Genomic DNA, 19405 nt, shown 5'->3' with positions numbered 1-19405 from the left:
GATATGTCTGAAAAGGAGTAGGAAGAAGTGTAACACTTATTTAATCCTACCCCTTTTCCACAGTTCAATAATTAATATGTATTTAATATATACTTCCTGTATTCCTCATAATCTCTCTTTATACTATATTTGATATATTATTTCATATATATTAATATTATTATTAGTATTTATTTTTTTATATTTTCTTTACTTCTGTCCCTCATCCCTGTACCTTTTGAAAATCATTGCTTTGAACCTTTTTTTAAACTGGATCATGTTTGGACATTGCTTTAGCTCCTTGTTCATCCCATTCCACAGTTTCACACCCCCAATTGAGATGCAATGACATTTTAAAGTCATGCGTACAGCCAGTGTTTTAAAGTTTAACTGTTCCCTCAAATTGTAACCCCCCTCTCTGTCAAAAAAAAGTTTTTGAATGTTACCTGGTAGCAGTTTATTTCTAGCTTTGAACATGATTTGTGCAACTTGATATTCAACCAGGTCATTGAACTTTATGATACGGGAATGTAAAAACAGGAGGTTGGTGTGATCATAATATCCAGCTTTATTGATTATTCTTATGGCTCGTTTTTGAAGTGTGACTGACATGGAACGTGATTTAAAGCATATTTAACAACATAATCATGAATGATGATAAGGGTTCCATGGGAAAGGGTAACGATGTTGTATATTACTTTAAACGGAAGATAGTTTCTTTGTGTTCTGTTGGGAACAACAAGTCAACATGTTCAATGATTAAAGATACCTGTTTAGGATTTGTAATTGTTCATAAAGCATAATGTTAATAAACAACTCATTCGATCAACTGAATGTTCTCGTGTGTTCAGAGGATTCTTCCCGTTAGTTCAGTTGAAATCCTCCAAGTCTTCTGGAGACGTTACCTCCAACACAGCAGTGGGGTCTCCATTCACCCCTTCATCAGTGTGGAGGGAGGATATTACCACACACACAACAGTGGAGTCTCCATTCACCCTTTCATCAGTGTCTATAGGGAGGATATTACCACACACACAACAGTGGAGTCTGACTTTTTTCACCACACACTCGTATACAAAAACAAAAAGTAAGTAAAAAGGTGGCGAGCCTATCTGGCGAGCTACCCAGCTAGGCAGAGCCTAGCCTATCTGGCGATCTCTGCTGTCTCTGATTGGGGTCATCCCTATGTTCCCCGCTCGGGGAACATAGGACCCGGGGAACATAGACACGCTCCCCTCTGATTGGTTCAGAGACAGCAGGCCTGTGGTTAAGCATCAGGCCCTTAGATGGTAGTTCACGTTACATGGTACAGAGGTTTCCTTACGTCCTCATCTCCTCCCTCCTTATCCTTGCTGTCATCCTTGCTGACGGTGGGACGAAGTGGGTCAGCTGGATGCAGTCCTCCAGGTAGTACCACACACACACACACACCTTGTCAATCAAAATCAAACCATTTTCATATTTTTATTGATACATTTTGGGACCGATAAGGTGCTGTGATTTTTTTCCCAGATTATCAATCTCTTCAATTTTGATAATTTTTTTTCTGTTCATATACAATACATATATTTTGTCATTTTGAGAACGCATATATCTGCTGACCTTCTCCCCGAAGTCGAAGCAGGGCGAGGGGAAGGTCATGTCCTGGCTGCTGAAGGACAGTCGACGGAGGTCTTGTGGATGAGGGCGTGGCATCATTCCGGGGTCAGGATCCTCCGCTTCTCCATGTGGAAGCACCCGTTGGGGTAGGAGCCCAAAGGTCAACAGGCTGACCACCACATCCAGACCGTTGTCTGCCCCCTCCGCGTTCAACACCCGGCTCAATAGACCCTCTGATAAACACACTCATGGTTCTCAGGTTAGACACACGTCATACGATGACCGATTACCAACATTTCAGACCGACTACCTGAAGACTAAAACTCCATCCGCAGGCCAAATGTCGATGAAATGCAAGAAAAGCAACAGAGCCATGATGTCTGTGGATGCAGGGGTTTGACTCAGGGCAGAGCAAGCAGGGGCTGGGGGAATAGGAATCCATTCATGGGAGAATCGGGACTCTTTGATTAAGCGATACTTGAATCAGCAACGTTGTCAGATTGACACAAATCAATACTTTCCTATAGAGTGCGCTCTATAGGAAAGTACTGATTTGTGTCTCTCTGACAACATTGCTCAATAGAGTATCGCTTAATGTTATGCGTACTCGACAATCGTCCATTTACATTGAGGACCTGTAAAACAGAAACCACAACGTAAACCTTCCAAAAAGATCGAAATACCGTACCACAATATTTACAGAATCTCAGTATTCACACGACGGCTTTTCATATCGCATCGTCCCGGCTGATTCCAGACCCTAGAAGAGACTGCGGTGGGCGGGGCAAGGGGGGATGTGAACCAATCACCTTCAAGCCAGAGATGGTGCGGATGTCCTCCAGCTGGACCCTGGCCTCCAGGGTCATCCTCAGGGTGGACGTGTTGAGGCGCTTCTGCTCACAGAAGTTCCTTACCGTTACACGCACGCACGCACGCACGCACGCACGCACGCACGCACGCACGCACGCACGCACGCACGCACGCACGCACGCACGCACGCACGCACGCACGCACGCACGCACGCACGCACGCACGCACGCACGCACGCACGCACGCACGCACACACGCACACACGCACACACACACCAGAAGTGAAGACTAGAATGGAGTTGATTTCTAAAACTGCTGGTTCATGTGTTGTTTAATTCAAACCACATTGTATAACATTTATAGCGCCTCGAAGGGCTGCAATAGTAACTAGGGCCCCATCCTATTATTCCCCCTAGCCCTAGATTTGAGCCCTAGCCCTAGAAGTTGTGCCTTCCCTCGGAGGGGTAGGGTGATCCAATACTTAGGGAGCAAGAGAGAGGGCCTATTTCCCCTTAAAGTCCCTTGGCAGCTCGCCAGCTCGGTACCTCACTTACAGCCAAGGGAGTATCACGTATGACCCAGGTCACGTTGAGAACTCAGCAAGCGGCTGGTTTTCCATGTTTCTCAAACAGTTATACATTATGTTAAATTATTTATCCGTAGACTGGATTTAACTGTACGATCTGAATGTGTAGGTTGTCTTATTTTCGACACAAGGGTGACATTTTCAAACGAAAATAGTAGTAGGCTCCTTCCTGTAGTGTGGACACGTCGGTGCTGCGCGTGACGTAGGGGAGCACGATCACTACGCTAATTTGCATAATATTAATTATAGTGGTGTCACATTTCATAGGGAACGATCTTCACTATCACTTCACTCTTTACTGTGGAGGGAAGTGTTCTCGTTAAGGGGAGAGGAATGGGACAAGGCTCATCTAACGAAGCAAGGATCAACAATATAAAGTCACTAATTAAAATAGTAACTGTTGGAAAAGCGACGAGTAACTTCAATATAAGCACTAGTAACTCAAATGGGTTTGGCTTCTGGACGCAGTGTTCAAACATAGATACAGAATAGACGGGAATGAGCGTTGGTGGTGGGGAACAGGACGCTCACTTGAAGAGGCCTCCCATGATCATCATCCCCTCCCTCCTCCCCCTCTTCCTCCTCCACCACCACCTCCACCGCCTCCTCCTCCTTCTTCACCTCCTTGTCCCCCTCCTCCTCTTCCCCTCCCCCTCCTCTATGATATGTAAACGAGCGGTTATGGTGGGAGCAGGACGCTCCCTTGAAGATCCCTCCCATGACCATCATCTCGCCCAGGCGGGGCTCCACGGTGGGCCACGGGGCGTCCACAGCGTCCACTTCTGGGGCCGTATTCACAAAGCATTTTATCTTACCGCTAGGAGTGCTCCTAACTCGCGCTAAAACATTTTACGTAGGAGTTTTTTCTTAAAAGTTATTCACAAAGCCGCTGAGACCTACTCTTACTAAGGATAAATCACAAAGAGTGAACTAAGAGTGACGCGCCGTTGCTCTGGATTACGTCAATTCTCGTGCACGAGTTTAGAAGCAGTCAGTTCGGTGATTGGTTGTTCAGACGAGCCCACTGAATCACCGAAAAACAAGGAAATAGCCTAGGCTAGAAATTAATTCCTATTAAGTAGTTATAGTGCAGTTAGCAGAATACACGCATGACGACAATTTTGTGCAGACCACGATAATGACGTTGTAGCCTGCACGTTCAAGAGAGAGAGAAAGCAAACAATGAAAATACGTAAAATAAATGTTATGAACTACTCAAGTGTTGACTGATTTGTGCCAAGGTGTTCACCTAAAATGTGTTTTTAAAGTGATCCCTAAATGCCAGTCCACTCGGTTCCACACGGCCAAATTCATTGTCATGTTGATCGCCATCATCATCATCATCATCATCATCGTCTGGCTGTGGAATGTTCCTCCGCTTGCGGAGGTTGTGTAGAATGGCACATACAGTAACGACTGTGCATGAACCGACGTTTCATCTGCCCAATTCCTCTCTCCACAACATTTCGTGTATGTTTGTGTGCTCGAGCATATATGGAAGAAATCAGTAAACAATAATAAATATGGATTCAACAAATAAAAGGCGTCAAAGAGCCAATACGATGTGTTTTACACGTAGGACTAAGCGTAATATGCGTAATCACTTACATGTTATACTTTAACTGTGCTCCCGGTTGTGGATTGAGGTAGGGTGTCTAGAGCCACGTCTTGCATGGATAGTCACTGTCTCCCAGCAAGTGACAACCAACTGGTACATCTCAAAAAGCTGCCTCAGACCGCTCTCCATTAAAATGCGCGAATCATGGGTAGCAGAAGATCCAGGCCACTTTGCAACAACATCCAGGAGGCTATGTTAAAATTTGCATCAAAAACAACCTGCATGTTGATGGAATGCACTTTCTTCCTATTGACGAACACGTCCTCGTCTTTTGATGGCGCAATTATTTTTATGTGCGTCCCGTCAATAGCACCGACCACACCGGGCATACCTGCAATTGCCATGAAGTTGGCTTTGATCCTGTGTAATTGTTGAATGTCCAAAGGAAAGTTTATGGCACGGCTGACTGATGGTTGCGATATATATAGCCAATAAAGTTGCATTTCCCCTGTTGCTAAATAACGTAGTGTGGTCAAACATTTTATTTCGGGACTAATCGGATTATTCCTGTTAGTCGGGGATGTTATTGCATTGCGATTAACTCCACAACAAGTTTAATACCCGAACATTTCGTCTCGCAGGCATTTACGATTCTTTGTGAATAGGTCTTAGTGAGTTAGGAGTCCTCTTGAGGACTTTTAAGCTCTCCTAGACTTAGGTGCTACTTTTAGGCCTACAATACTTTGTGAATTGCTCTTAGTGAAAAAAGTTAGGAGTCCTAAATTTAAGAGTGACACGCCCATTATTTTTAGGAGTTACTCCTAAATTCGCCAGTTAGGACCTACTTTTAGCCCTAAAATCCTTTGTGAATACGGCCCCTGGTCGACCAACCCCAAGGAAACATCAACAATCCCCACAGTAAGTAAGTAAGTAAAATCAATTCATAAGGCACATTTAAAAACTGTTTTCATTGGCCAAAGTGCTGTACATGGTGCAACCAAAGGCATATAATAGAACACAGGCCACCTTATATAGGTGGCCTGTGTTCAGATTATACACCGTCAATACAAAGACACATTAGGGAAACATCATGACCGGGTTTCTTACTTGCAGGAGTGGATGACGTACACGCGTCGTTGAGGGTGATGCTGGTCTCTGCGATGTTGGTGGACAGGACGACCTGCAGGAGTCAGGGAACAACAACAGGAGATGGACAGGCAAGGGTGGATTCCAGGCAGCTGGGCAGGCAGAGGAGCACACAGGGTGGATGGCAGGCAGCTACGGGGTTGGTGATCCTGGGGCGAGGACAACGCGGAGAGTTAAAGGTCCCATGACATGCCACCAGGTGTGGTGTGATTAGCCGTTACAAGCCGTTTTGGAAATCGGCCCCTTATGACATCACAGGTGGGCGTGTCCACCTAGATGTGTGCTGGATAGATCAGTCTACCAGCCTACCCAGTGGACTGTAGCAAACGTTGCTCATCTCTGCGTCAAGTTATTAAAGATATGTGCACCTGTTTATGATTTGTATTTGTTAATAAACCATAAAGTTACAATCCATCTCGATGGATCCAAATTTTTCTGTATCACATGTATACAGATCGCATATGTCAGTATTCACTGTCTATCCCCTACCTGCTCCTTAATCACATCAGTACTCACTGTCTATCCCCTACCTGCTCCTTAATCACATATATCAGTATTCAATGTCTATCCCCTACCTGCTCCTTATATCAGTACTCACTGTCTATCCCCTACCTGCTCCTTATATCAGTACTCACTGTCTATCCCCTACCTGCTCCTTAATCACATATATCAGTACTCACTGTCTATCCCCTACCTGCTCCTTAATCACATATATCAGTACTCACTGTCTATCCCCTACCTGCTCCTTAATCACATATATCAGTACTCACTGTCTATCCCCTACCTGCTCCTTATATCAGTACTCACTGTCTATCCCTTACCTGCTCCTTATATCAGTACTCACTGTCTATCCCCTACCTGCTCCTTAATCACATATATCAGTACTCACTGTCTATCCCCTACCTGCTCCTTATATCAGTACTCACTGTCTATCCCCTACCTGCTCCTTAATCACATATATCAGTACTCACTGTCTATCCCCTACCTGCTCCTTATATCAGTACTCACTGTCTATCCCTTACCTGCTCCTTATATCAGTACTCACTGTCTATCCCCTACCTGCTCCTTAATCACATATATCAGTACTCACTGTCTATCCCCTACCTGCTCCTTATATCAGTACTCACTGTCTATCCCCTACCTGCTCCTTAATCACATATATCAGTACTCACTGTCTATCCCTTACCTGCTCCTTGATCTCATATCAGTATTCACTATAAGTGGTGTTGAAATAATGCGCATCTGTCTGTTAATCAAGCCATGTGTTGTTACTTATTGCATGTGGAGCCACTAGGGGGCAGTGAATCCACCTCGATGTAGTTCACCTTCTGGCCAACAAGAATAACGCGAAGGAGACACAAAGTGTGTGTGTGGGTGTGGGTGTGGGTGTGCACCACCTTGCTTTGGTACCTTTCTGAACACCTTCCGGTAAAAGGTGAAACAGTATGAGGAAGGAAAAAACAAGAGAAGAATCCAACCCAACAAGATTAATGATTTAACAAAGAGATAATAGAGGAAATAGCCCGGCCTAATAAAGAAACATGAATGACACGTGAACGTTGAATCCTGGCCCCGACGACCCAGTCTGACCCTGCTGTGTCTGATGGTACCGGTCATACAGTCAGGAGGTTTAAAAAAGTAACATGGTGATGATTAAAATGATAATTAGAACCCCTAGGACTCCAAACGCTCCAAAGTGGGCTAGAAGATAATCTCTCTGGAACAGAAAGAGAAAATAATTATTATTCTTTCTCTAATAAGGATGAGAATAATAACAATGACAGCAAGACACATCCTAATTCATCCTCATCATCATCCTCATCGTCATCCGCTTATCCGGGGTCGGGTCGCGGGGGGAGCAGCTCAAGCAGGGGGCCCCAGACTTCCCTTTCCCGGGCCACATTGAGCAGCTCTGACGGGGGGATCCCGAGGCGTTCCCAGGCCAGTGTTGAGATATAATCTCTCCACCTAGTCCTGGGTCTTCCCCGAGGTCTCCTCCCCACTGGACGTGCCTGAAACACCTCCCAAGGAAGGCGCCCAGTGGGCATCCTTACCAGATGCCCGAACCACCTCAGCTGACTCCTTTCTAAGTAAAGGAGCAGCGGCTCTAATCCGAGTTCCTCACGGATGGCTGAGCTTCTCACCCTATCCCTAAGGGAGACGCCAGCCACCCTTCTGAGAAAACTCATCTCGGCCGCTTGTACCCGCGATCTCGTCCTTTCGGTCATCACCCAGCCCTCATGACCATAGGTGAGGATAGGAACGAAGATCGACCGGTAGATCGAGAGCTTTGCCTTGCGGCTCAGCTCTCTTTTCGTTACAACGGTGCGGTAAAGCGAACGCAATACCGCCCCCGCTGCTCCGATTCTCCGGCCAATCTCACGCTCCATAGTACCCTCACTCGCGAACAAGACCCCGAGGTACTTGAACTCCTTCACTTGGGCTAAGGACTCATTTCCTACCCGGAGTAAGCAATCCACCGGTTTCCTGCTAAGAGTCATGGCCTCAGATTTAGCGGTGCTGATCCTCATCCCAGCCGCTTCACACTCGGCCGCCAGCCGATCCAGTGAGTGCTGAAGGTCACAGGCCGATGATCCAATGAGGACCACATCATCTGCAAAAAGCAGTGACGAGATCCTCAGACCACCGAACTGCAACCCCTCCCCACCACGACTACGCCTCGATATCCTGTCCATGTATATCACAAACAGGACATCCTAATTCCTTCACAATAAACATGACCTACATTTTTTTGAAGATGGCTTATCAGTTACTGGCCCAATGAACATGGTTTAGTAAAGAAGACAACGGACACCCTTTCCTTACTCCCCCAAGTGTAAAAACACAATGTTGCATTTTACACCACGGATGTTTGATTGACTTTGGTCATTTAAAATACGAGTCATTAAAATGTTTTTTGTAATACTTAGATTGAATTGAAAGTTAGAGAGAGTCGACTTTTCTCTTTATATTTATTTATTTTTGTTTAAATTAATATTGATCTAATAAAAAAAAAAAAACGTACTGGCAATGATGGAAAAGTATAACAAAATGGGGAACAACTTCACGTGACAAATGAAGAAAGAGGGAACAGAAATTGTTTGCTTTGCAAAAAACGTCTGCATTTTTTTTTTCTTGCAGTGTATATTGTGTGCTTAATAACCATCAATATATGATTTCATTTCGTTTCAAATAATGTTTTTCTTGGAATTGGTATCCATTATTATCAATTTTATTTTCTGCTCTTCTCTTCAAACAAACCAATAAAAAAATAAAGAAACAAAGAAAAGACAAATATTATGTCTCCTCCATTTCGGACACTTAGTGCTTCCTCGGGATACCAAAGATAGGTGGTAGAGTTCCTCTTGCCATGTCTCTGCCCTCCTCCGTGAAATGAGCAAACCGTCAGCAATGACTACACACACACACACACACACACACACACACACACACACACACACACACACACACACACACACACACACACACACACACACACACACACACACACACACACACACACACACACACAAATAGTTGTTGTAGGTCATTGTTACGGTTGTGTTAATATTGGAATTCACAGCACATCTGCTTCAGAAGAACTATACCCTTCAGTATGGAGATTCTCCAACAAAGTGGAGCACCACCACTTCCTGAGATGTGTTACGTCATGCTGTGGAAGATAACAGTATATCAGTCAGAATTAACTTCCAGAGACTGCAATGAGAGTAGACTGTTTGTACTCGACTACATCATAATTTTGCATTAACTTTAGCCATTTCATTTTCGTATATTGTCCTTTATATATATTTGTATGTATCTAGTATACTATTTGAAATTTCGTTGAGATAAATAAGTTGCATGCAATTATAACTATTATTTAAGTGTCTGCTATCGTGGATAAATAGGTTAGCTTAAGGCAGTGGCGTCCCTATGCTGTTTTATTTGGGGCTAAAGCCTCGGATGTTATTTAATTAGCCCCGAATATGATCTTTGGGAAAAAAATTAAAAAGATAAAATACAAATATTCATAAACATTTATAAGTAGCCTAGTCTAGATAGACATAGTCCTTCTGGCAAGAGAATAAACAACAACCTGTTTACCACCTCAAGTGTATTAACCTATCCTATCCCCAGTCAGATCTGTGTGTGTGTGTGTGTGTGTGTGTGTGTGTGTGTGTGTGTGTGTGTGTGTGTGTGTGTGTGTGTGTGTGTGTGTGTGTGTGTCTGCCTCACTTGTATTAATTTGCTTAACTAACTTGAATGGAACTTTAGACATTTGGGGATAAGCAGCATAGCAGTCAGGTAGCTCTTTAAAGCTATAATAAACCGCGTATTTCGTTTATTTAGATAAAGCATTATGAAAAAGCATTATTGGCGCGCAGCATTTTCATTTTCACTCTGGGCTTAGCCCCGGATGTTTATGAATCCTAGAAATCTCCACCCAAATCTATTCTCTTGAGTAGAGGCAATAAAAATGCGATATGCGTGGAAGAGAGACGGAAGGAGAGGAGAAAAAGATTAGAGGGGAGAAGGAGAAGAGAGAAGTAGTATATAGTGACCAGAATGTATGTGTGTGTGTGTGTGTGTCTGGGGGGTATCTATATAGTTTGTATCTATATTAAGTTCATCTTTGGTGAGTGTCTATTTGGTGTGTATCTATATGGTGTGTAACTATGGTGTGTGTGTGTGTATCTCTGTGGTGTATACCTATGGTTTGTATCTGTCGTTTGTGTGTGCATATGGTTTGTATCTATATGTTGTGTGTATCAATATTGTGTGTGAATCTATATGTGTGTATCTGTGGTGTGTGCGTGTGTGACAGTTTGACCACTGTCTGGTTAACTGCCCATCAATAGCGCGCATTGATGGATAGTGCATGAACAGCAAACCTTCAAGCATACAATATACATACAAGCTCTTTATTCAAGCCACAAACAATCTCCCTCTCACCATGGCTCCGTACTGCAGACTAAAAGAGTCGGGGTGGGGCTGAGGTGTTTAAATATGGTGTCAGGAAACACCTGCTGCCACTGATTGGCCCAATTTGGGCCAAACCATTTTTCCTTGTGTCAAAGGAGGACACTGAACATTGACATTGGACATTAATGAGCGACAAGCCTAAATGCACTAGTGAAAATCACTGATCTAAGAGTTGAAATGAACTTTAACATGCATGCTGTATATTTGATGAGTTTATTCATGGTTGACCTGCAATACGCCACAGTATTATAATCCCCCTGTTGATTGAGCCTGTCTAGTGGGAGGGGCCATGGGGTATAAAATGGGTGAGCTGCTGTCCTTCTGACAGTCTGCTGTATGCTGTTGCCAGAAGAGGTTGTCTGTGTTGAGCAGGGTGCTCAGCTCTCCACGAGATGCTAAATATCTACTGAGGTGATTATTCCATTATGTTGTAAATTATGGTTAAATATACTCAGTGATTGAGTTTAATTTGAATTTATTTTGCTAATGGATTATGTGATTTATTGACATTATTTGAAGTACCGGTTTTTGATTTTGAATATGCTATATTTGTTATAGAGAATATTTAATAATTGATTTTGATTGAATTATTTGTTTTTGGAATTGGTTTTGAATGTTTTTATTTTACTATTTTCAGATATTTGGGGGATGGCCTCCTCTGTATACTTGGCACTTATCTGACACTGGGGGAATGAATGTTGTTAAAAACCTATTTGCAACTGTGTGCCATGCCATCCTTTGGGTTTGAAAGTCCGGTGTATGAAGGTTACATTACCTTCACGTGTGTGTGTGTGTGTGTGTGTGTGTGTGTGTGTGTGTGTGTGTGTGTGTCGCACAGTAAGGTGAATTGAATGAAGATTTTTTTCCGTTTTGAAACATGAATCTAAATCCGACTCATCCCTTTAATTAAAATGAGGGAGGTCATTTAAGATCAAACACAGAGCTGAAATAGCCTCTCACTGTTACCAAAAAGACCACAGGGCACGGAACCTGCATTGAGTTTTACTAATTAGCTGCTGCAGCTCGCCTGCTAAGTGGTTTTCTTAATTAGTTAATTGGTTGCATCTGGTGTGTTTCACTTAAGAGGGAACCGGACAGTACAGTGGTGTCTTCCACTGTTTGGCAGTGTAGCGTCTCCCAAACGTATGTTGTTGTGTTCACAGAAACCAGAACGTGTGTGTGTGTGTGTGTGTAGCCTACTGTTTTGTTGAGGTCTGTTGTGACTTATTTAACATCTCTTCCTGTTTCACAGGTTAGAGACTTTTTGAGGTAAAGAGGAGCATCTCATCTGAACCTGATGTGAGTAGAATTGTGTTGCAAAGCACAACTGACGTGACTTGTATGTTGAATATAAATCACTGATAATGTGTGAAGGGGAATCGGGGATTGTGGTGGTTTAACTCTCATTTGGACCATGAGTAAACTGTTCCTTCCTTCAAAGGTCTATCATGGATATTTAACTGCAGTTCTGTGAGTATCCCAACTTGACCATGAAGATGAACTGCAAACTGTAAGTCATTAATATCTCATTACTCTTGGGCACATTGATGTATTTTGGCTTCCTGGTGAGTTAACCTGTTACCTGAAGGATGACCTGCGTAGTAAAGATGTTTCATTGGTTCATGGGTTACTTAGGTGTTTGGTTTATGTTGGTTTTAATGATTTGTTAAAATGGTTACAGGCTCCAAGTTATTGTTGTAAGCTGGAGCAATGGGTTGGGTTCTGACATCTGCAGTCCTCTTTCATTCTACTCTCCTGAGCTCTGCATCTTCATCACATGAGTGTTGCTTTACTGATGAGGGTGAGGTCTGAGTGAGCAGAGGTGCATACTGGGATACAGAGCTGTCTGAAGTCTACAGGTCTGTAGACACGCCCCCTCAGGGGAAACAGAGTGTTTGAGAATCTGTCGTGACGTCAGTTACATGGACTGGAATGTTCTTAAAGATGGAGACAGGGATTCAGAAGGAGAAACACCAGGGGGAGATGAGGGGGCTCCTCATCTCAACGGCTAAAACACAACTTCAGTCTGACACAGAGAACCATGGAACACATTCAACAGTCCCCTCCAGGCATCATGACTCCTCAGGAAGGTTTCATTTCCAAGGTCTTATTTGGGGCCATCCCCATATGGATCCTGCTCCTCAAGAGCCACCCCCCTCCACTGGGTGGTCTTCTGAACAGATGACCTCCATCCTGTCCTCAGGCTGACTAAAGCTGCACCGTTTGCGTCTGTGAAGGCCCCTCATTCAGGAAACCACTTGACTACAAAGACATGACTTCAGAGACGTTGAATCAACCTGGGACATATTTTGGAGGCGCAAAGCATAATCCATCACCAATCCGACGCCACTGAAGAATGTTGTGCATAATTTACATCTCTGGAGAAATTGGTTGTTCTGTTATGGGTGCCCTGGCAGGAGGCCTGGGGAGGGGGGGGGGAATGATGGAATGTTATTTGGCATGAGGTTTTTACCCTGCATGATTGTTTGGCCTTTTATGGCTCAGGTGTGTGTGTGTGTGTGTGTGTGTGTGTGTGTGTGTGTGTGTGTGTGTGTGTGTGTGTGTGTTGAGATGGAAGTTTTTTGAGGGTTCTACTGTGTGTGTGTCTCCCACTCACACCTGGCATGGGGTTCTACGTGCCTGTCCTGGGTTCTATGTGTGTGTCCGGCTTGCTTTGACCGTGATAATGTTCATACGGGGGTCTGTGTGATTGGCTTGGGATATTGGAATGGTCAACTAAATCATACCTGATGGATGACCACACGTTAACTTAAGGGCCTCCAGTAGGCATGAAGAGCCCTGAGCGACGCTCCGGAGTGGGATCCAACACGCTGGGCAGGAAGGAGAGTATCCAACTCAAGTGTAAAAGGATGCAAGCGGCGTGTTCAGATCAGTGACTTCAAATTAGGACTACACCAATCAGGATCAATGGAGGATTGACACCAAAAGGAATTCCACAAGGAGAGTCTGACGTTGGAAAGGGACCTAAATTGATTTTCAAGATGACCTTCAGACCTGTAATGAGACGGCTCTTCCTACCTGGCTGGATTGATGGAGAGCCCTGTGGAAACCTTCACTGGGGCTTCAAGGTATAAAGAGGAGAATGTTTCCATGGTACTCTGATGAAGACCGTTGTTGTGTTCCGCTGGCTGAGGGGAAGAACCCACACATCTTTCTCTTGACCGTTCTCCTCTGAGAATCCTGGTGCCATCTTGAAGGATATTCCAGCTCATGTAACTGATGTCACGACAGTTTCTTAAACACTTGGTTTCTCCTGAGGGGCGTGTCTATAGAACTGAAGACTTCAGACAGCACTGTATCCTAGCATGTATCTCTGCTCACTCAGACCACACCCCCATGAGTAGGATGCAACACTCTAGTGATGGAGATGTAGAGTTTTATAAGTAACGAGGGAGCAGACTAAGGTGATTAGAACACAATGGAATGTCCAGTCTGTAAATCTTTAAACCATGAAGATGGTTGGATAGTTCAGGAATTGGGCTTCTTTTTATCATGGGCAGTCCTTTCACTCAGATGCCCACGATGATGCCCATGATTTGCTGTTGGTGATGAGGCGGTCAGGGTGACGTTGCAGGGCTATGGTCGGCTCTCTGCTCAACGTTTAGATTTGCTCTGTATGGTTTATACCCGGAATAATCTAGATAATTGTAAAATGTATACACGGTTTTGTATTGAATGATTTTAGTTTTTAAAGTTGTTGTGGGACGTACATGGTAGTTTGGTTCTTTGTATGGTTTTGAGTGATATAACTTGTACACACTGGGTGCATAATAATGTAAAGGTACACTGAATAGTAATAACCAACAGCAACAAACAGATCTCCTCAAGGTAAGTCTGTTGGCTGTGTTTTAATGAAGACCATCGCTGGACTTCAGGATCTTCCTCCGTTCAGCTCAAGGTGAGGCGCTGGTTCTGTTTTTTCTTTGGTTGGTTCCGGCCGGAATGTTCGGATTCCAGTCGGACGGTTTGTGCTTCCCGCCGTGGAAGGTTCTGAGTGCGGTCACTTGATTTAGTCTCAATGGTTAGCATAGAACGTTGTAGTCTTGACAACCATAAGAAACCACCTGGCAGATTGTTGGACTGGAGTCCCCTGAGGGAATCTGGCGGAACGTTCTGGATTGTATTTGCGTAACCTCGAGCCGTTTCCTATTCTATTTCAGTCGGTTTCGATTGGGAATTGTTGCCTCTATCTTAAACAACTTAAGTCTGATGTTAAATACATACTGACACGTACGTCGTACAATATGTTGATAAATTCCGATGGTTGCGACGTACTTTTAACCACGATGACGTGACGGGACTCTCAATGCGTACAAAACGGCGTTCTACTTGCGGGCCAATTTTTTGACATCAGGGAAGGCCGAAAATCATTTCAAGGTGGAAGATAATTTGACGTTTCTTCAACGGAACCCAGCACCTGAATATGGCTGAGTATATTTGATTTAATATCGATACTGCTTCGAGTTCTTTGTTACTTCAGCTTTTGTACGTTCTAAATATCTGCTGTCATTAATTGCCACAGAAGTTAAACCCTACCCAATGGAATGACGTTAAACAACGACTTTGGTTCAGAGTTACCAACTTCATAATATCAAAGCTAAAATAATGGCAGTCATTCCCACATGTTACAATAGAAGATACTCTAGAACTGTACAAGGTTAAAAAGGTAACATGTAGTTTGTCCCAAGGTGTCTGCCTTCTCACCCAGAGCAAGACCTCCACCTCCTCACCCAGAGCCAGACCTCCACCTCCAGTCAGAAGTCCTCCAGAACAAGTCAGTGCTCTGTGTGAGTAGTCTTCTCGGGTCAGTTTCAATGCATGGCCTGAACCACTTCTTTAAACTTGTGGACAGCTCTGTCTTCATTCCCAAAAACGGGATGCTCATGTCTGGTGTAAAGTCTTTTCTAGCCTTGAGTTATAAAATAATAGTTCAATTAATTGTGCAACACTGTTTCGGATGAGTCAATTAAGTTTATTGTTGGGCAAATGCTGACATAAACCTGCTGCTGTAGCTGAACGGCGAGGCTGAGAGGCTGGGGACCAGAGGCTTGTGGTGCCAGGGTGGACCGGAGACTGAGGCTGGAGACCAGGGGCCCACAGCACCGGACCAGAGGGTAACCATCACCAAGCTCATCTGAAACACTAAAATCCACGGTAGTTTAGGTCTGGTTTTGATCATCTTATGACTTTAAATCTGTGCCAAGCTGTGATTTTAGTTAATTCATACAGGGGTTATGTAGTAGTCATATGAGCCATTAATGTTACTAGTGCTCCTACGACCGTAGTGGATGAATTGCTGAATGCGACAATCTGCAGACATTGTCTAATTTAAGTGTTTAAATTTGTATTCCATTTTACAAGTGAACCTCAGATGCAGGAGGTGGGGTGTGTTGCGTCCCCAGGTGATGTACTGCTGAGATGAACTGGGTTTGTAACCAGACCAGGAATCCATGTCTGGAGGAGCCGTGCTGAAGGAGCTGATGGAGGAGCCGAGCTGATGGAGCTGTTGGAGGAGTCGTGCTGAAGGCCCTGCCTTGTGGAGGCCCTGCCTGGTGAAGGACCTGCCTGGTGAAGGACGTCTGTCATGGGGTAGATGGAGCTTGACTCGGAAGTGATCATCACACTCACTGCTACCACAAACTACCGGCGTTTGTACCATATATACCAGATGACTACATCTGTTTTACCACATGTTGAAGCAAGACTTCCGCTGTTTTTTCCAGACTAGGACTCTGTCTGAGGAGAGCTGCTGGAGGAGCTGAGACGCTGGAGGACGACTAGGAATCGACCAACAAGGATTCCTCGTAAGTTTGTTTTTAGTTACATGGTTGACTTAAAGGGCAAAATACAGCTGTTATGCGTTAACCAACTACCGCTGTGTTTTCTTACTAGAACGTGTTCCTGGAGCGGAGGCGAGCTGGTAGGGGAGCCGTGAATCTGGAGGATGAACATCACTCTACCAACAAGGATTGTAAGTTTGTATTAACCAAACAAACCGGGAATAAAGGGCTTAAAAATAAGACCAACTACATGTTCGTTACCAGACTTTGGGGCCAGTCTCGCTCTGTTTGTTCCAGACCACGACTCTGGCTGAGGAGAGCTGATGGAGGAGCCAAGACTCTGGAGGACGACATCGCTCCACCAACCAGGATCCTCGTAAATTTGCCTAAAATAACAGTAGACTTGTTGTAATGCAGGATTAGTTTGTCCAGTACAAGTTACGGCATACTATTGTTGTTGTTTACCAGACAAACTACAGCTGCTACTTTGTTACGCGCCATTAGAGCCCAACTACTCCTGTGTTTGTGACCTTACATTAGAGACAAACTACTACGGTGTTTGTTACCTGATATTAGAGCCCAACTACTCCTGTGTTTGTTACCTTACATTAGAGACAAACTACTACTGTGTTTGTTACCTTGAATTAGAGCCCAACTACTACTGTGTTTGTTACCTGATATTAGAGCCCAACTACTCCTGTGTTTGTTACATTACATTAGAGCCCAACTTCTGCTGTGTTTGTTACATTACATTAGAGACCAATGAAGTTTGTAACCAGACCAGGAATCTGGAGGACTGATGGAGAAGCCGTACATCTGGAAAGCAAATCCTGAGGATCACCAGGACTCTACCATCAAGGATTCCTCGTAAGTTTGCATTATCTGGACATAGTGGACTAGGTAGGGGGTTGGGGGTTCAACTCTCAAACCAATGGTGCTGGGTTCAAGTCCTCAGAATACAGTGATGTGTCCTTGAGCAAGGCGCCCTAAAGCCTGCCTGCTCCTTAATGACCTATCTTTGGTTCAGATAATGTTGCATCTTTTGAATATTGAACCTAATCAATGTCCTTGTTTGGTCCAGGCAGACACACCTGAGCTAAACCCGCCCTGATCCTGACATCGTGCTGGTCCCGTCTCCTCAGTTCATCAGAGCCTTGTCCTCCAGAAGACCTGCTCAGCTCAGCAGTCTGAGGCTGATGGATCAATAACCTCCAGTGGGAGTGATCTTCTTGACCCCACATGTAACCGTGTGCTTCCACACGCCTTTCCCTCACGTCTGTCACTAACCTCACTACTTCACTACTCTCTACTGCTTCCTCTTTTCTTCCTTCTCTCTGGTTCAAATCTTTACACTGAAGGCGCATCTTCCTGCCCTCAGAGGGTTTAGCGTTAGGGTTGAGAGTCAGGGTTTAGAGTCAGGGACAGAGCTGGTCAGGGAGGACTGCTTTTACACAAACCTCTTCACTTGCTTTCGGAATGGTGGTGACATTTCGAAAAGATGAATTTGGAAAATGTTTTCCTCTGCTTTCCTTTATAAAATTGTATTACATTTCTGTCAAGTGTTTTTGTTTATATATTAAAATCCCACATTGACTTCTACATGTTTGGTGCGGTTCATTTAATTGTCCTTTCACTTGGTTAGTGTCAAGCTAAACTCCTGCAATACATTTAATATACATGATTGTTATTCAGCAATGTTCACATAATCCATTTTGTAAAAATATGAAACCTCCATATTACTACTAAATCCAAGCCTATTAATGTATTTAACAATGTACATACTGCCCCGCAGGCCATTCTCTGCTACTACAACGCAAATGTTGATTCCCTGAGTGGTAGAGACATTCCTGGGGCCGGGTCGCCACATATAGTGGAGAATCGACCGAGGACTCGACCAAGCTACGGACCATTTTTTTGAGTGAACGCCAGCCTCCAAAGCAGCCTCGACACAGCCGGAGACGAGGCAGCCGGAGACGACGCAGCGGGCGACGCCGGCAGCGGGAGCAGCTCCGCTTCAGGCAGGACCGCCGCTCCAACACGAGGCCCCGAAGCTTCATCAAAGGGTAGAGGAGTGTGGCAACCCGGATCCGGCCCAGCACCCCTGGAAGCAGTCTACCCCCAGATGGCGCCATTGAGGGCGTTGGAGCGGGGGCCAATTAACTAAATGCAGAGCACCTGAGGAACAGGTGGAGAAGCAGGGCTTGAATAGCCTGCTTCTCCACTCAATCAGGGCGCTCTCAGCCATGTGGCTCAGGCAAGGAGAGACAGGTTCTCGTGGGATAGGACCGTGAATTCCTCCCAGGTTTCTCGTGTTATTTTCAGTATGAGACTTTTTGGATTAAACAGGCCTTTTTGCCCAGTAAAGTTGTGTCCGGTTTGGGGAGGAGGCGGTTCACTGGAGAAGGCGGGTTGCCAGAATATACAGTACATCGTTTTTCAAAAAGTCTTTGAAAATGGATGATTACAACTTTATAGGCCTAATACAAATAAAATGATCAATATTAATCCATAACAATTGGTGTAATCCGTTGGAGATGGTTTTCTTTTAAATCTGTGTAGAAGACAATTCCACTGACGGTACAGTAAGATAATGGACGCATGTTACAACTCATCCATTCATTGCCTTAAAGATGAATTTAAGTTTCGTAAAAGAAAATAGCGGGATCATAAGGATGACAGAAATGTCAACGCTTTTCAAGAGACCAAACAGAAATCGTGTGTTTAGTCAAACGTTTCATTCACATTAATCCAGATACATGTTTCTTTGCTCTTGGACGTGTGCTCTGTGGTGGGTCACCAAGGTCGTCCATGTTGTTGTTGTGGTGCTGAAGTTGCCTCGGTTGTACCCATCACATTGTCTGTTTGACCTTTTCAAAGTCTTTCTCTGTTGCAGAATAAAAATATCCTCCCAGTCCATCTCGGATGAAGACACCGGGCAACATA

General features: G+C 44.4%; 1 long non-coding RNA gene across 1 annotated transcript; it reads left to right on the top strand.

Annotated features, from left to right (window-relative positions):
• Positions 1 to 10878: 10878 nt before the first annotated feature.
• Positions 10879 to 12157, top strand: LOC115538215 (uncharacterized). Its single transcript, XR_003975166.1, has 3 exons — positions 10879 to 11072; positions 11914 to 11960; positions 12103 to 12157. It is a non-coding gene; the product is annotated as an uncharacterized LOC115538215 (long non-coding RNA).
• Positions 12158 to 19405: the final 7248 nt, after the last annotated feature.

The sequence above is a fragment of the Gadus morhua genome, unplaced genomic scaffold, assembly GCF_902167405.1.
Source record: "Gadus morhua unplaced genomic scaffold, gadMor3.0, whole genome shotgun sequence".
Lineage (NCBI taxonomy): Eukaryota > Metazoa > Chordata > Actinopteri > Gadiformes > Gadidae > Gadus > Gadus morhua.
This window is presented reverse-complemented; position numbering and strand designations above follow the sequence as displayed.